Raw genomic sequence first — 16,112 nt, 5'->3', positions numbered from 1 at the left:
GGGTTCTGAGGATCCAAACTTCTTAATCTTATGAAGCAAGTGTGTTAACCACTAAGCACCTGGGCCCAAATATTGGATTTTCTTAAATTCCAACTTTGTGCCAAAAAATGGAGCTTCATTCAAAGACAAAGTTATTTCTGACACTCCCTCTTTTCCTGTAAGTAAAAATGGCAACGTGTAAAAATTGAGCAACCTGTTTTCATAAACATGCTTGATTAGCTGTTTCTCCACCTCATATTTATGTATTTTTCAGTTGTTTCATGGGACTATCATGAGGCACAGCACTGAATGACTTCCTAACATTAACACAGAACATGTAAGCAACAGTTCCATGCATGGATTGTACGTCTAATAAATGCTTCACATGGAAAACACTGGGCCTTAGAATAGTTCCGGTGGCTTTTCCACAGCAAGGCTCATGGTGTGCATCACAGGGATGTGTCTTCCTGGCCTGTGAGGGAGGTTTGGTAGTTTCTCCCACCTGCTCTAGAACACGATATTTAACTTTTCCAGAGATGAAAGCTTGAAATGAACTGACATTTATCTGTGTCCCATGATATACACAGTAGAGAGTAATGGAAGAAGCCCCCCTAGGTTTTAATGTTATTATGAACCTTAAATGTCTACTCACCACACCTCCTGAGGAGATGTGATTTGAGGGACACACCTTTTCACTAGCTCCTCCCTGGCATCACCCAACTTCCCAAGAGTTTGTTCTTCCACCAGTTACGGGATGTTCTAGGTGTTCAGTCATTACTGCTGCTCATTCTGGGATGCGCTAACCTGATGATGTTCTGGGAAAATCCATGTCAAGAAGATGCTCATCTAAGGAAACGAACCATTGCAGACTGAGATGTAAGCTGAGAGACGATGCTTACAGAAGGTCCTGAGAGATGGCGCCCTTCTTCCTACCATGGGTTCTCCACTGTGTGGTGATAGAACATAGGACTTGACAGGCAGGTGCCCTAGACACCAAGGGACACAACACAATTGATCCCTTCACTTTCTGGTCTTCTGAGGATTCAGACTTCGTCCTGGCTCATACTTCACTAATGAGCAAACACAATCGATCTGACTGTTGGAAGGTTAGCAACTGTCATCTCTTTAAGTATCTCTCCCGCTCTGCCATGTGAACAACTGTATACCTTCCCAGAATTTTAGAAATACACAGCTTTACACTTGGGGATTGCACTATTTCTAAAACAGTCCCTGAATAGTTTTGCTTCAAATCAGTTGACACCTGTATTATTTCATACTAACTGGTTTTTGTTTTCTTTATCAACTACATTTTTTAATCTTAATAATTCAAAACTATACTACCCAATAGGTAGCCATCAACCCTTGGACATTGACATTTCTGATAAAATGATTACATTTTAGTTAAAACTGAACAAATATAACCATCCACTTTTTTTCATTCTACTGGTCACTATGGAAGGCAGTATCTATGGCATTATAGAATGTTGCATGACACAGCGCTGGTCTAGAATAAGAGTTAAGATCATAGTGTGATTCATGTGGAGACAAACTTGCCTCCCGTTATGAGCTGGGAAATCAAACACATTGCTGACTCCAAAATACCATGATGAGTCAGATGTAAGCAATCCTACTCTCAGGGGGAGAGATGTGATGATGAAAGGGAAATTGATCCCTAACAAAACAGAGAAGACAATGATAAAGTGGAAGGCTAGAGACTAATGTTCGACTCCACAGGAACTGGGGTGCTAAAGTTCCAAGCGGCTTCTCCCATACTTCCACTGGGTAGCATTGGAAGTTCTCTGCACTGGGGTTCTCCAGGTAGCAGAGTGAATGAGTATGACCATAGATGCATGAAAAGGCACTCATGAGGGGACTTGGCTCATGGGATTATGGTGGGGAAGAAGCCACAGAGCTCTGCACTTATCTCCAGTGGCTTGGTTCAGTTCAAGCCCATAGAGCGCAGGGCAGGGAGGCCTGTGCTGTGATTCTTAGCAAAAGCTAAGAGCCTGAGAACCCATGGCAGGGGAGCCTATGCTAGTATGCCTGGGGAGTCTTGGGAAATGTTCTAATGTTGGATATCAAAGAGATAAACAGTTCACCTGAATTTACTCTCCAGGCATTCATCCCCCACCATCTAGCTGCTGTTTGTAGACACTGAGCACTGGTGTTCTTTACCTGGGCTGGTGAGAGTCCCATGATCACCTCCTTTATAAATACCCTCCTAGGCATACCAGAAGTAATGTTTTTCCAGTTTCCTAGGTCTTACTTTATCATGCCAAGCTGATACTACACACAGTATCTTTTGGGAGGTTCTCCACACAGGCCAATCCTGGCAGCCATTGGCCCTGGGACTCTTCAGGGCACCGTAAGAGTTTGGGTGGAGAGGACACAGTCAATAGCAATGGTCTCTACACACTTTAACCCTTGCTGTGGATGCTCATGTTTACCACCTCTACACTTTGAAGGGGAGATTCTGGCATCTTGTACTATAACCTGGGCCCACTGGAGCCCAGGATGAGTAGGAAGGCTACTCACAAAGTCTATAGACAGAAGCTTGAGGGAAGTTGTGTGCATGCCTGAGGCATATCTTTCATATTGGTCTGCCTTCAACTGGTGATGAGAGTGGTAGAAACCACAGCATATAAGTTGTCTTTGAGTTCCTTCTTCTATTGGGCTGATGGCCAGTACTCACTCATGCTGATCCAGACTGATTTTTTCTCCAAGTTGGCTTGACTGAGCCTTTGGTTTTTCCTCTCCGATATGTTCACTGGGAAGACTGAGGAGCTTTCCAATCCTTATGGCATCCTCATCTTGCTTTTCTATACATGCCAGGAACACCTGCTAAGGGGTGGCACCACCCACAGTGGGCTGGGCCCCACTATATTAATTAGTAATCAAGAAAATGCCCCCATAGACATGCCCATGGGCCAATCTGTTGGAGGTAATTCCTCAGCTGAGGTTCCTTCCTCCTAGGTGTGCCAAGTTAACAATGGACGCTAACTACGACAGCTGAGGAAGACCAATTCAAATGGTTTCTTTTCTTGGGAAAAGTGTGGAGCCGCACAGGGCACCCTTCTGGTTTGTGCATAGGCTTCTGCCCTGATGCCTCTGCTTTGGCAAGATAAGGGGAAAAGCAAGCACGGACATGCTGTCTTTTCCTTGGCATTAGAAATGAGACCTGGGAGATGTTATAGAATTAACCTTCATGGTAAGAAATTGGAGGGTAATTCTGTTACTCTTGTTTTTATTAAAGTTATATAACTTCTTAACCTCTAGTAAATTCTTCAAGTTTAGATAAAATACTTGTTCTACATTAAATTTGCAAGGTAAGAGAAGTAATTAATATAATCAGAGAGAGAAGGAGAGCTCTGACAGTTCATATTACTCAGGGGCCAAGCTAAGCCAGGGAAATTTTTTCTCAGAAAATTCAATCTAATGTCTCATTCATTACCTAATTACCTAAAAATAGGTTTCCGAGATTAGAAACCAAACTGTTTCAATGACTTTGCAGGGAGATAAAAAGAGAACTAAAAATAAAACAGAAAGGTGTGGTAGATTGTCCTTCTACTGTGACAGAAACAGCCGGACAGCTCACACCTGGGCTTGGCATGGTGGCTCACACTTGGGCATGGTGGCTCACACCTGGGCATGGTGGCTCACACCTGGGCTGGGCATGGTGGCTCACACCTGGGCTGGGCATGGTGGCTCACACCTGGGCTGGGCATGGTGGCTCACACCTGGGCTGGGCATGGTGGCTCACACCTGGGCTGGGCATGGTGGCTCACACCTGGGCATGGTGGCTCACACCTGGGCTGGGCATGGTGGCTCACACCTGGGCTGGGCATGGTGGCTCACACCTGGGCTGGGTGTGGTGGCTCACACCTGGGCTGGGCATGGTGGCTCACACCTGGGCTGGGCATGGTGGCTCACACCTGGGCTGGGCATGGTGGCTCACACCTGGGCTGGGCATGGTGGCTCACACCTGGGCTGGGCATGGTGGCTCACACCTGGGCATGGTGGCTCACACCTGGGCTGGGTGTGGTGGCTCACACTAACAAAACACTCCAGAGGCTGAGGCAGGAGGGCTCACACTTTTATGTTCAGTCTTGGTTTCTCAGGGATACCTTGCCAAAACAAAACAAACAAGTAATAAAACCTAAGGAAAGCATATAGTGCCTATAGGGCTTTGAGCCAGCTTGTTACTGCTTGCTGCATCTCTGTTTATGCCATTTTGAAATATTAATATTCAGAAATCCAGACACTGATAATTTTCCCAGGGTTTATTTTAATCAGTTACACCTATTCTTTAATGATTTCATGCATATATATTATACATATTGAGAATTCATTTTTTTAAATAAATAATTTTTTTCTTTATTATTATGTGTTTTAAATTTTACACATCAGCCATGGTTTCCCCTGTCCTCCCCCTTCCCGCTCCCACCTCCACCTTCCCCCATCCCCTCCCCTCCATTCCCATCTCCTCCAGGATCAAGGCACCCCTGGGGATTCATTTAAACCTGGTGGATCCAGTACAGGCAGGTCCAGTCCCCTCCTTCCAGGCTAAACAAAGTGTCCCTGTGTAAGCCCAAGGTTTCAAACAGCCAGCTCATGCACTAAGGACAGGTCCTGGTCTCACAGCCTGGATGCCTCCCAAACAGATCAAGCTATTCAATTGTCTCACTTATCCAGAGGGCCTGATCCAGCTGGGGGCGCCACAGCCATTGGTTCATAATTCATGTGCTTCCATTCGTTTGGCTATTTGTCCGTGTGCTTTTTGCAATCTTGGTCTCAACAATTCACGCTCTTACATTTCCTCCTCTTTCTCGACAGTTGGACACCTGGAGCTCCACCTGGGGCCTGGCTGAGGATCTCTGCATCCACTTCCATCAGTTATTGGATGAGAGTTCCAAAATGACTGTTAGGGTGTCTGATTCTCACCCCCACCCTCCCTGGCTCCCACCTAGGCTTCCCTACAGCGCTCTCTCTTATATTCTTGTCTACTTTGTGTGTGTGTGTGTGTGTGTGTGACACGTGGCGTTTAATCATGGCTTTGGAGCTAACCACTGAAGTCAGGGGCTCAACACTGCTCACTTTATTAAAGAGACCTTTCCAGTCCCTACACTGGTTATCAACGTGTCTGGAGCCTCTGTGATATGTGCACAAGTAATCTTCAGTAATTTTTATCTAGTGTGCATGTGTGTGTGTGTCTAGTATGTGCATGTGTGTGTATGTGTGTGTGTGCACACACACGTGTGTACAGAGGTAATGGGATGCGCTTGTAATATCAGTGTGGGGAGGAAGAGAAGTAGGTCCCTGGAGCTTCCTGGTAAGCCAGCCTAGCCTCCCTGATGAGCTCTGAAGAGAGAAAACTCGTGTCTCACAGAACAAGGGAGAGGACTGGGTGGAATGCAGGTAGTTTGCGGCCTCTTTTACCCAGTGGGGGGAAATCATCCTGGAGAGAGGGAAGACAGGACCTTTGTGAGGGGGCAGACGGGAGCAAGCTGGCCTCCTTGCTGGCTGCAGCACTTTAGTGAACACAGAGGGCCATTCTGAGCACTGGCTTTGAGGCTTGGGGATGACCTCAAGTCAGGGTAGCCCAGAGACACAAATTGAAACATTTTAAAATGTGATGAACAGAACTAAAATCCCATCTGAGATTAGGAACCATAAATAATTATAGCCCCGTTAATGGGCATAAATGCTTGGCTTTCTCTGCAATGCTACAGATCTAAAAAATAGAAAGAATGTAAAAAATGTTTAAAAATATCAAACCAGAAAGGGACTGAGGGGAATATTTATCCTGGGCTGAAGATGCAGCTTGGTCAGTCGCTGCTTAGCCTAGGTGTGGGTGTGCACCAGCTTGTAATACCAGTATCTGTCAAGGGAGGGCAGAAGGAGCAGATGTTGAAGGTCCTTAGCTAGGCAGCTAGATCCAGACCAGTTTGGAATACATGGGACACTGTCCAGGGAAGGAGGGAAGGAGGGAAAGGAGAGGGAAGAAAGGGAGAGAGGAAGGAAGAAAAGAAGGATAAAAACAAACCTTCTCCTCACTGAAATTTTAAATTTCTGCTTTACAGAGAAGTAATGGGACAGAGGAATAGAGTGGGAACAGTGGTGTGTGTAAACCCTGGGGGTCCTTTCCACCACATGAGCGGAGGCTGCCCAGGCAAGTTTTATGCACTGAGCTTATTCTAAACTATCTCTGGACCAGCAGTCTTCCCATTACAGACCCTTCCAGACCCCACTCCAGGAGAAAGGCAGCAAACCTGTGGCCTTTGGATGTGGGAACTAAGGCCTGGTGAGGAATGCTGCTGAGCCCTAGAGGCAGGCCCTGTGCTGGGAAAAGAGAAGAGAATCTTTGTGCGCGCTAACTTTCTGCTGCTCAAGCCTCCTGTGTGGCCTGGCCCTGCCCATGGAGGCCCCTACCTCTAACCTCAGAGGTGAATCTAAAGCACAAAGAATGCAGCGTCTCCTCCACACCAGCCCTCAAAGCCCGCGTTCCCAACCCCACACTCAGTTACCACCTTATGCCCCCACATACACACCTCTGAACTCCCAAGAATCACACCCAGCACTACTTCCATTCTATCCACCCAACACATCAGCCCTCTGTCCTCCCTTTGCCTCATATTGCTACTTCAGTTCTGTGGCCACACATCTATCTCCCCACTCCCGTTTCCTCCCTTCTCTCCTACCCACCCACACCACCATTGCTTATCTCACAGTTCTTCCCCAGTGCTGCTCTCATCACCCAGAAACTTCAGGAGACACCCAGGCTTCCATGGGATGGACTCAGGTCTTTTGGGGGTAGAAGGTCATGTCTCCAGATTCCATGTCCACTCTGGTGTTCTACTGTCAGAACTGCCTCAGCTGGTCCTCCCATCATGCAAAGCCTGCAGGACACTCCTCTTACTCAAAGCCAGGCTCTGGTACCACCTGCTTCATGGAGCCTTTTCTGGGAACTCAGTCCCAGGACAGTGACTTCTATCTTTGGTACTTTATAGCATCTAAACTCATTCCCATGATTCTCTTAACCTGTACTGCATCTTTGTCTTTTGTAAACTGTATTTTGAACATAGCAATTACATCTTTTAATGTAATCTATAATAACATACAAAGAGAGTACCTAATAGGAGACCCTTGTACAGTTGTTCTCAACCTTCCTAATGCTGTGACCCTTTAATACAGTTTCTCATATTGTGGTGACCCCCAACCATAAAATACCTTGTTGCAGCTGCATAACTGTAATTTTGTTACTGTTTTGAATAGTAATGTGAATATCTGATATGCAGGATATCTGATATGTGACCCATGTGGGGGGTCATGACCCACAGGTTGAGAACTATTACCTTAGTACCTGTCCCAACTTCAAATGTGTTCACATTTCAATAAAAGAAAGGAAACTGCTTTTTAAAAATATATAATTGAGACTGGAACTTAAGTCTTAACAGAAAAGATCAGAGCAAAAACTCAAGATCATTTCAGAAAGAGATTTAGGAAGAAACCCCCTTAAGACCACAGTAAGGCAGGAGCAGGCCAGCTCATCCTTGATGTTGACACTCCGGGCTTACCTTTCCAGCACGAGCTACCAGAGGGCAGGGTCGTTTTATTTTTCCCTGGCAAGTGTGGAGGAAGGGAAAGCGGATATAACCATCTACCCAGGACTTTCTGAATTCCCATCAAAGTTGCAAGGGGGAGTTTACCTGAACTCTACACACCAACACTGTGAACAGAGGCAACACAAGCTACAAAGGGAAACACTGAGGAGTTTCACACACAGAAAAGTTCAGCAGCAGCTACGAAATGACTGTGAGAAAGAATAAAAGTTAGAAATGGAGAGGGTGAAGCTTCACCACCGACCTTCCGGCTAGCAGGGCTGGGCTCTCAGGAGCTCATGGAAATATCTTGGTGCCTGTGATGGAAGGAACCTCTCCACCAGCACTGTGCTGCACTCTAGCCGATGAGCTCTGCATAGGATCACACCTGAACTGTGCTATGCACAGTCTTAGTTCATGACAGGCTACAATCTCACTGGACTGAACCTTATGTGTATGAGACTGCCACAAAATCCTCAGGCATTTACAAACACTGGAGATGTTTGATGTACAGTGTGCTAGAATTAATATGTATCCTTCAAAACAACTAAAAACTATGATTCCTTTTATTTCTTCTAGGTGCTGTGATTTTGAAATGATGTCACTCTCATAATGCTTTCTCTACTAGTAGACTCTCAGGGCCTTTTACTTCTCCCTAAATCTGTGCCTTATATGGTTTCTGACTGGTAGGGGGAGGGGTGGTTGGTTACAGGCACATGTGCAGAGCAGGGCTTGTTCATGCAGGGGCTATTTCAGGAAGAGGCAGGCTGTTTGAGTAACTAGAAATGTGGCATATACAAAGTTATATTTCTGGAGCTTGACATTGCACATATCTACAGATGAGCAGAGGAAATGGAAACATTGAGCTGTCAATCACAGTGAATTCAAACTACCTTTCAAATGTAGAATTCAAGTGACCACATATTCTCAGGTCGGACATTCACTCTGAAGGATCTTCAGTCTGAAGCTACTGGCACAACACCTTTCAGAAATAGTCTAGGTCTTTGCAGAAAGTTCCATAGGGAAATGTCCCAAAAAGGGGAGGACGTGAATCACCCAAGTGATGGGAAATTAAAAAGAAAGGTTTGGGAATGGATGGCCAATAATTCTAAATCCATGTTGTTCTTCAAGTCATGTCTTCAAGACATGCTTCTGTTCCAGACATGACCAGTGATGGAAGAAACATCAATAGTGCTGTTACTATTGAAGACTTTCTCCAAGTTTATGACATATTTGGGATGAGTGTTAAAAGTACAGATACTGTTTTATTGTTTCCTCAAAATATTAAGTACCATATATGGACATCCAAGCCACCAGAATAAAGGACCATGGGCCTCCCCCAATTCCATGGCCAACCCCATTCCACTATGGCCACATGTGGACCCTGGCCCACAGTCCTACAGATGGTGCTTCCCTCAAGTAGAACCTAGAAAGCATGAAGTCAGGTGCAGCATTGCCTGGTGGGTCTCAGAGTTGAGCAACTCACTTCCACCAGGGAGGATGTAGATTACCATCTGACTGGGAAGAGAAACTCTGCTCACCACACAAATACCAGCTTCCAAATGCTCAGTAGCTGGTCCTCAAGTTATCGAAAGGCAGACAATGAGATGCACAGACACATTGCTTTTGTTTCAAGATGGGAATGATGGTTTGTCTCCCTTCCCTAGATTTCCATCCAGTCGGTGCCCTGTATGCTGTTTCTCCCAGCTTGTTTCCCATGTCTTTTACTGATTCTCTGTCACTTTTCTGTGGCCGTCATTCCCTCCCGCTAGCTTCATCACAACTGTAAATGCTCTTGACTTCCCATCTCCACCTGGAGAGTCTGTTGACTTTATGCTCATAGTTGCAACTTCTTTCGAAAGTGTGTGATAGTCACAAAGACATTTCACACTCAAAATGTCCCAAACCAAATTAACGACTAGATACTCTTCTTGAAGCCAAAGCCAACAATCTCTCAAATACAAATCTCACCATGAAATGCTTTTGATGGCTCTCAGCTTGAGAGTCTTCACTGTCTAGCTAAATGTTCATCTGTACCTACTTCCGGCCACCCACCCTTACCCTGACACACTCTAGTAGATAATCCTGTCTAGGACCACTCTCTGCACATCAACTGTAAACTGATGTCTCCAGATTTTTTTCTCTTTCCTTTTTAATTATTCATTGCTCTTAGATGATTTGGTAAAATCCACATCATGTATAAGTTAATCAATAGCTTAGTTAATATGCATACTCTGGGAGTGACTCCCCCCCCCCAGCTCACAAAGGGTCCCCTTTTTCTCTGCTCTGAGTTACTTTCCCCTCTAGAATAATCCCTGCTCTATCACACAATAATGTTTATCTGCCAACTGCGTGCTGCTATGTTTACTAATTGATTTTGCAATTTTCTTACAGACTATTTTGGTGTTCAATATATATAGAATAGATGAATTAAAATATAGAGAAACAAGTAACAGTTAAGAATTAAAAGCCCATAGAGAAAATAAATTTAGAACTATGACTCAAAATCAGACTATTTTATGATGTTATTACAGGGAAGGGTGAGATATTGAATATCCTTGAGCATAAAACATAATCATCACCGTGTCAACTTTTATAGCCTATTATTGATGTACTTTGAAGGGAAATTTGGAGAACAGACAGACTGATAGACTCATAAACAAAATGATAACTTTATAATACACATGGAAAAGAGATCTCGTAGAGGAGAGTAGCTTATGTAAGATTGTCGGTACAAGGGCAGGAGTGGTAGGTTTCCTCATCCAGATTTTACTGCTTCTCTGCCGGGAACAGTGGGATAAATCATACCTGGATGCATGAGTTCTGTGCAGTGTAGTGTCTGGATTTGACCTGACAGTGTGGTAAGTGCAGAGCACAAGAAGAGAAAGAAAGGGTGGACTGTTTTTAAGGACTACAGGAGCACAAAAATAGATAATCAGCTATGATCACAGCTGACAGAAATGGCCAATAACCCTCATTTTATTCAATGACTATGTTTTAAAAGCAAAAAAACTTTTAAAAGGGAACCAAACAAAAATGACAAGCCTCAAGTACAGAAGCCTGGGAAAATTGCTCAGTGGTAAGAACACTTACTGTTTCTGAAGTGAATTCAGGAGGACCTGAGTTCAAATCCCCAAGCGAGCATATAAAAAGGCGGCATGGCTGTGCTTGTCTGTAACCCCAGCATTGCAGTAGAGATTGGACACTGTCCAATCAGGCTAGATGGAAACGTCAGCTTCAGGTTCAGTGGGAGATCGGGTTCAATAAAGCTTCACGGCAGAGAGTAGCAGAGGAAGGCACATGATGTCCTTGTCTGGCCTCCACCTGTGTGTCCACAGTCAGGTACCCTTGCACAGTCATGTGCTTACACACGCACACACACACACACACACACACACACACACACACACCACACCACACACACACCACAGACACCACAGACACACCATACACATATATGCATATACACACATGTAAACATAAATAAGGCTCAACTATGCAGCTCATGATAACCCTACAGGAAGTCTACAGTGTTATATTCTGTCAGGAAAACCCACCAGAGAAATGTCTTCAGGTCACATCAGACTGACAGCCTGCTTCATATGGATGCCTCATGAAAAGGCACTTATGAAATTCATGCTGCTTCTTGGGTGATGTTTATTCTGCCGGTGATTTTTCAGGTGCTCATAGCTCCCTTTCCTGGGACTGCCTCACTTGTCTGAATCCCTTCACCTTTGTCATTGAGGCCATGGACATGGCAGCTATGGAGGCCGGTGGGAGTATAGCTGTTACCCAGGTTCAAAACAGTACTCTGTCTTCATGCGCTGCTTACATGGAGAGACTAGAGTTACTGCCGTGTGCAGTTTTAATTGACCAAACAAATTAGCAAGGCCTAGATTTCTCCGATCTTCAGAGATAAACAGGAAATATAAATATAATATACAATATAAATGAAAAACACAAGGATGACATTGACTTTATACAATTAAATGAGGAAGAATTTATCTACAAGGAGACTTGGATCTCCAGACACTTGTGTGTGTTTTCAGCCTCGAGACAGAAATATTAAATGAAAGAGAGGTGCCTATTTGTGGAAGCCCATGCCTACACTAGAGCATGACCTTTTCTGATGTCTCGCCCTTTGTCTTAACAGTGGTGCTGAAATCTACCATGAAACCTTTCCTTAAGCTTTAACCTCAATTCATGTTAAATAAAGACTGGGATATAAATAAGACAATTGAGCATTTTAAAGAGAAAACATGGTTTTAATCTCTATGCCATCACATTTTTCTCTACTCCTTCCCCATCTATCTTTTACCTGGTCTGTATGTGCCTCAACTATCTTCCAAGTGTCTTTCTTATTCCCTTAAAAGTCAGTAGATGGGGGTCTGAGACAAGGGCTGTGTATATCCTTAGAGTACAAAGGGAACTGTGGGGAAGTTTTTAACTTCAAAAACCTACCTTGAATTATGACAGTAACCCAAGGAAAAGATGCTCACAGAGATGCCCATGCAATGGCATTCCTTCAGCATTACTGTATTGTAGACTTTATCATTTTAGTTTATTTTGAGAATGTGACTTAAGCCCATGACCACATGTAAGAAAATGGGAAGTGCTGTTTACTTTATATCATGAAAAAGCAACATGGAAGTTATGAATCCCACAGACTCATAACTTGTTCCTACATGTCAAGCACCTGCAAGTCTTGTCAACTGAACTTTATTTGAAGTTTGAAGAATGTGGAATTAATTTGCATTTCATTATGGACTGGTAATTTCCTTGGCACAATACAAGGTGGCTTCAGAGCAAATGTGCTCTGTATTACGACTCCTGGTCCTGTGAGCACTAGTCCTAAAATCCCAGGAAGAGAGGTCAGGCCTGCCTTGTTTAATCAATATACATCCTACACAATATCTTTATGGAAAACTGTGCCCAGACCCTCACTGTCCTAATCCCCACTACTCCACTCCATATTGCTGAGACCCACACCAGCCCAGCCTACCCACTACTATAACCACATGAACAGCCTCAAGTCAAAATAGATTGAAAACAGGAATAGAAAATATTCAGCTACTTCTATGGAAGGAGAGAAACCTGGGAAGGAGAAAGTAAGATCTCAGAAGACCCCTCTGAAGGACCCACCTTTATCACCTATGGAGAGAGGATCAGACAACACACTATGTTCCAACTCAGTCTGTGGACAATGCTGTGCTGACAGAGAATATCAGGGCAGTGGAGTCTAAATCTAGTGCTTGCTTCTCTCTGGGAGACAAGGTTCAGGATAAGGAATCAGCAACAGCTTGATTTGGGACATCTCAAGAAGGTAAGAAGACTTGACCCTGCCTGGTGCTATCAGGAGGTGGGAGAAACTTTCAGAGGAGGAACTACCAGGTCTTAGGCCACTGAGGGACTGAGGGTATGATTTCAAAGGAATTGTGGGACACAACTCCTTCTTGTCTTCTCTGTGCTTCCTGGCTCTGTCTGTCTCTCTGTATATGAGAGAGAGACAGACAGACAGAAAGAACGACAGACAGACAGACAGACATGGTTAAATGTGTGAGTGTGGGCACTCTATGTACATGTCAGAGAACTACTTAGGTCTCGGTCCTCACCTTCATGAGGAACATGGTCTCTTGTTGTACTGTTGTGTGTGTCAGGCTGCCCATGAGCCTCTGGGGCTTTCCTACCTCTGCCTCTGTCACCTTAGGAGCACTAGGTTTAAAGATCCTGCTCATGCCACTATGACCTGGTTTGAGTCCAGGGGATTCAATCTCAGATCTCTATGCTGTGTGGCTGAACCATCTCCACAACCCTCTTCCTCTTTCTGAATTGATTGTTTTAGCCTTTTTGTTATAGTAATTCAAAGTTGACTAAGGGAATGATTTGGAAATCTGCATAATAAAAGTCCACATAGCCACATAAGAAAATCACAAACTCTCATAATCCTCTCATAATGAACATGAAATTCACAAAATAAGAAGGAAAATCAAACATAATCTTTTGATTCCACTACACAGAAATAGTCATTTGTTGGTAAGTGTCTGTTGGCGACAGCCTGAGCCACTCATTTCAAGTAAGATGTGCTTCTATGGGCTGGTGATCATTGCTTTGACTCACTATTTGGACAGTTAGAGAAACCTCAGGGATACTCACCTGACACTTCTGTCTAAACAGCCCTGACTCCAGGTTTCAAAGAGTCAGTATGGCAACTCTGATAGTCAGAGCATTAACTAAAGTTGCATATATTCTCAGAAACTCAAGAGAATCTAAGGAAGATTCTCTGTAGTAAGTTTTGAAGTCAAGAGTAAGACTCCTATGTCTTTGTGAAAATAATAATCTGTCACTGAGCCTCTGTCTTTCCAAAGGCCTTCACCGAAATACAGCTTGACAATTACTACACATAGATGCTGTCTTCTGACCCGAGAGCCCCTGACTTTACAGAGACTTAGGCCTTGGCTAAGTTCTTTCAGCCATGCTTTGTGGTCTTTCACTAACACACAAATATGCAGTTGGTTTTTGTTTAGTGGTTTTGCATTCTTTAATGGCACCAGTGTTTGTTATCTGTTCTCTCTGTGTTACAGCTCTCCACCTCCTCTCCCCCTGGATGTCACATTCCTTTGAAGGTTTGGCCAGCTGGCATGGCAGCCTCAGGCAGCTGCAATGGTAAACACTTGCCACTGGTGGGGTCCCCCAAACATTTAAAAAGATGTCCTGGAGAAAGATGTCACTCAAGTCATGTAACAACAGCGGGGTTTCCAGGAAATTGTGACATGGATCAAGTTATCAATGAACTATCAATGGGACTTTTTAAACTTTTGCACATATATGTATAGTGAATATATCCCTCATCATGTTCCTTTACCCTTCTTTGTTCCTGAATTCTCTCCCTCCTGCTGACCCTGTGACCCCTCAGGTAGCTTTACTTCTGCTTTCAAATCATGTATACATACCTGACCTTATATGCCCAGGTGAAATTTAGGAATTACAAATAAGAGAAAATGTACAATAGCTGTCTTTCTGCAATTGGCTTAATTGACCTGTATGATGATCTCTAGTCCCATTCATTTTCATGCAAACTATACAACTTCCTTCTTCTTTATGCCCAGAGAAAGTTCCATTGTGTGCAGAGGTCACATTCTCTGTTTTTAGGCACCTAGGTTGGTCCCACCATTCAGCTATTGTGAAATATGTTGCAATAAACACTGGAGAGCAGTGTCTTTGAGAAAAGTCAACTCAGAGTCTCTGGGTAAACAGACACCCAGGAGTGGTACAGCTGGGTCATGTGGAAATGATACAGCTGGAGTTTCTTGAGGAACTTCCGTGCCGGCTTGTAGGCTATGTATCCAACAGAGAATCAGTATCTAGCCTGCACAAAGAACATAATGGGACTCATGGTTGAGCTAAGGAACCAGTACAGCCCATTCACTAGCTGCTGAGCTGCTGGTGGTCCTAGCTAGCTAGAATAGGTATAAGGTGCTGGGAGAGAACATCAGGGTTCAGCCCCACAAACTACTGTCCTCATCCACATTCATCAGATTACCCTCAGAGGGCTTTAGCTGATTTCCAAATTTATAAGCTCGTTATTCTTTTGGAGATGGTTTAAAGATATTTTTACAGTGTCTTATAAGATCTTAACTCTACCATTCATGGAAAACTTTTTCCCTTCCAGTTTTTAGAGAAAAATTATTTGACTAACTGAACAGAATATATATGCCATATTTATCACATTTCCTTTCCTGTACATATAGAGAAAATTGTTAAATTTATTTTTCTTATCAGTAAGCATAAGTACAAGTCATAATTTGATGTATTTCTTCCTTTGGGCCTATGTTCTGTTCCATTCTGACAATAAAGCTATGTGTTAGTACCTTTTTTGAAAAATATGGGTTGGATGGCAATTTAGCAAGCATTTCTAATAACACAAGAATTTTGAGGGAATCAGAAAGGTACACTGTTGGGACTACTACATTTTGAGTGAGGACAGAGAAATAGATTTTTCTCTCACACACAAAAACAATGCTAATCAAGCAGAACTCTAAAAGGGACTGGGGGAATCTCAAGAGACTGAAAGAGGTCAGAGGTTGGATGCTGGGTGCTGGATGCTGGGTGCTGGGTGCTGGATGCTGGGTGCTGGATGCTGGGTGCTGGATGCTGGGTGCTGGGTGCTGGGTGCTAGGTGCTGGGTGCTGGGTGCTGCAGTACAAATATATTGCTGGTCCTCTGAACTAAAAACAATTCTTGGCAATTCTGATCAACAGACCTTGGTGAAGCAGAAGAGAATGGTTGTGTACAAACTTCCCCAGAGGCCAGGCTGAGGAGGGCAGGAGGGCCGGGGCTCACAGCACAGGCAAGAATCCAGCAGAGGACCAGTAACTCAGTATTTACCTTTCTCTCTCTTTTCCTGTTGGATATGTTGTGTGTTTCTTTTGCTGTTTTATATATGAAACTTTCCCCACATTGACAAGCTGATAAAGAGGGGACATCCAGAAGAAGAAATTTTCAACACTGAAAACTCGGGAATGAGGGGGGTTGATT

The 16,112-nt window shown here is 44.0% G+C and overlaps 1 long non-coding RNA gene across 1 annotated transcript in view; it reads right to left on the bottom strand.

Annotated features, from left to right (window-relative positions):
* Nucleotides 1–16,112, bottom strand: part of LOC118570632 — a 153,047-nt gene that overhangs the window by 114,253 nt on the left and 22,682 nt on the right. The gene's annotated exons all lie outside the window — the stretch shown is intronic.

This window comes from Onychomys torridus, chromosome 19, assembly GCF_903995425.1.
Source record: "Onychomys torridus chromosome 19, mOncTor1.1, whole genome shotgun sequence".
NCBI lineage: Eukaryota > Metazoa > Chordata > Mammalia > Rodentia > Cricetidae > Onychomys > Onychomys torridus.
The sequence above is the reverse complement of the archived record's forward strand: the minus strand, read 5'-3'. Positions and strand labels throughout refer to the sequence as shown.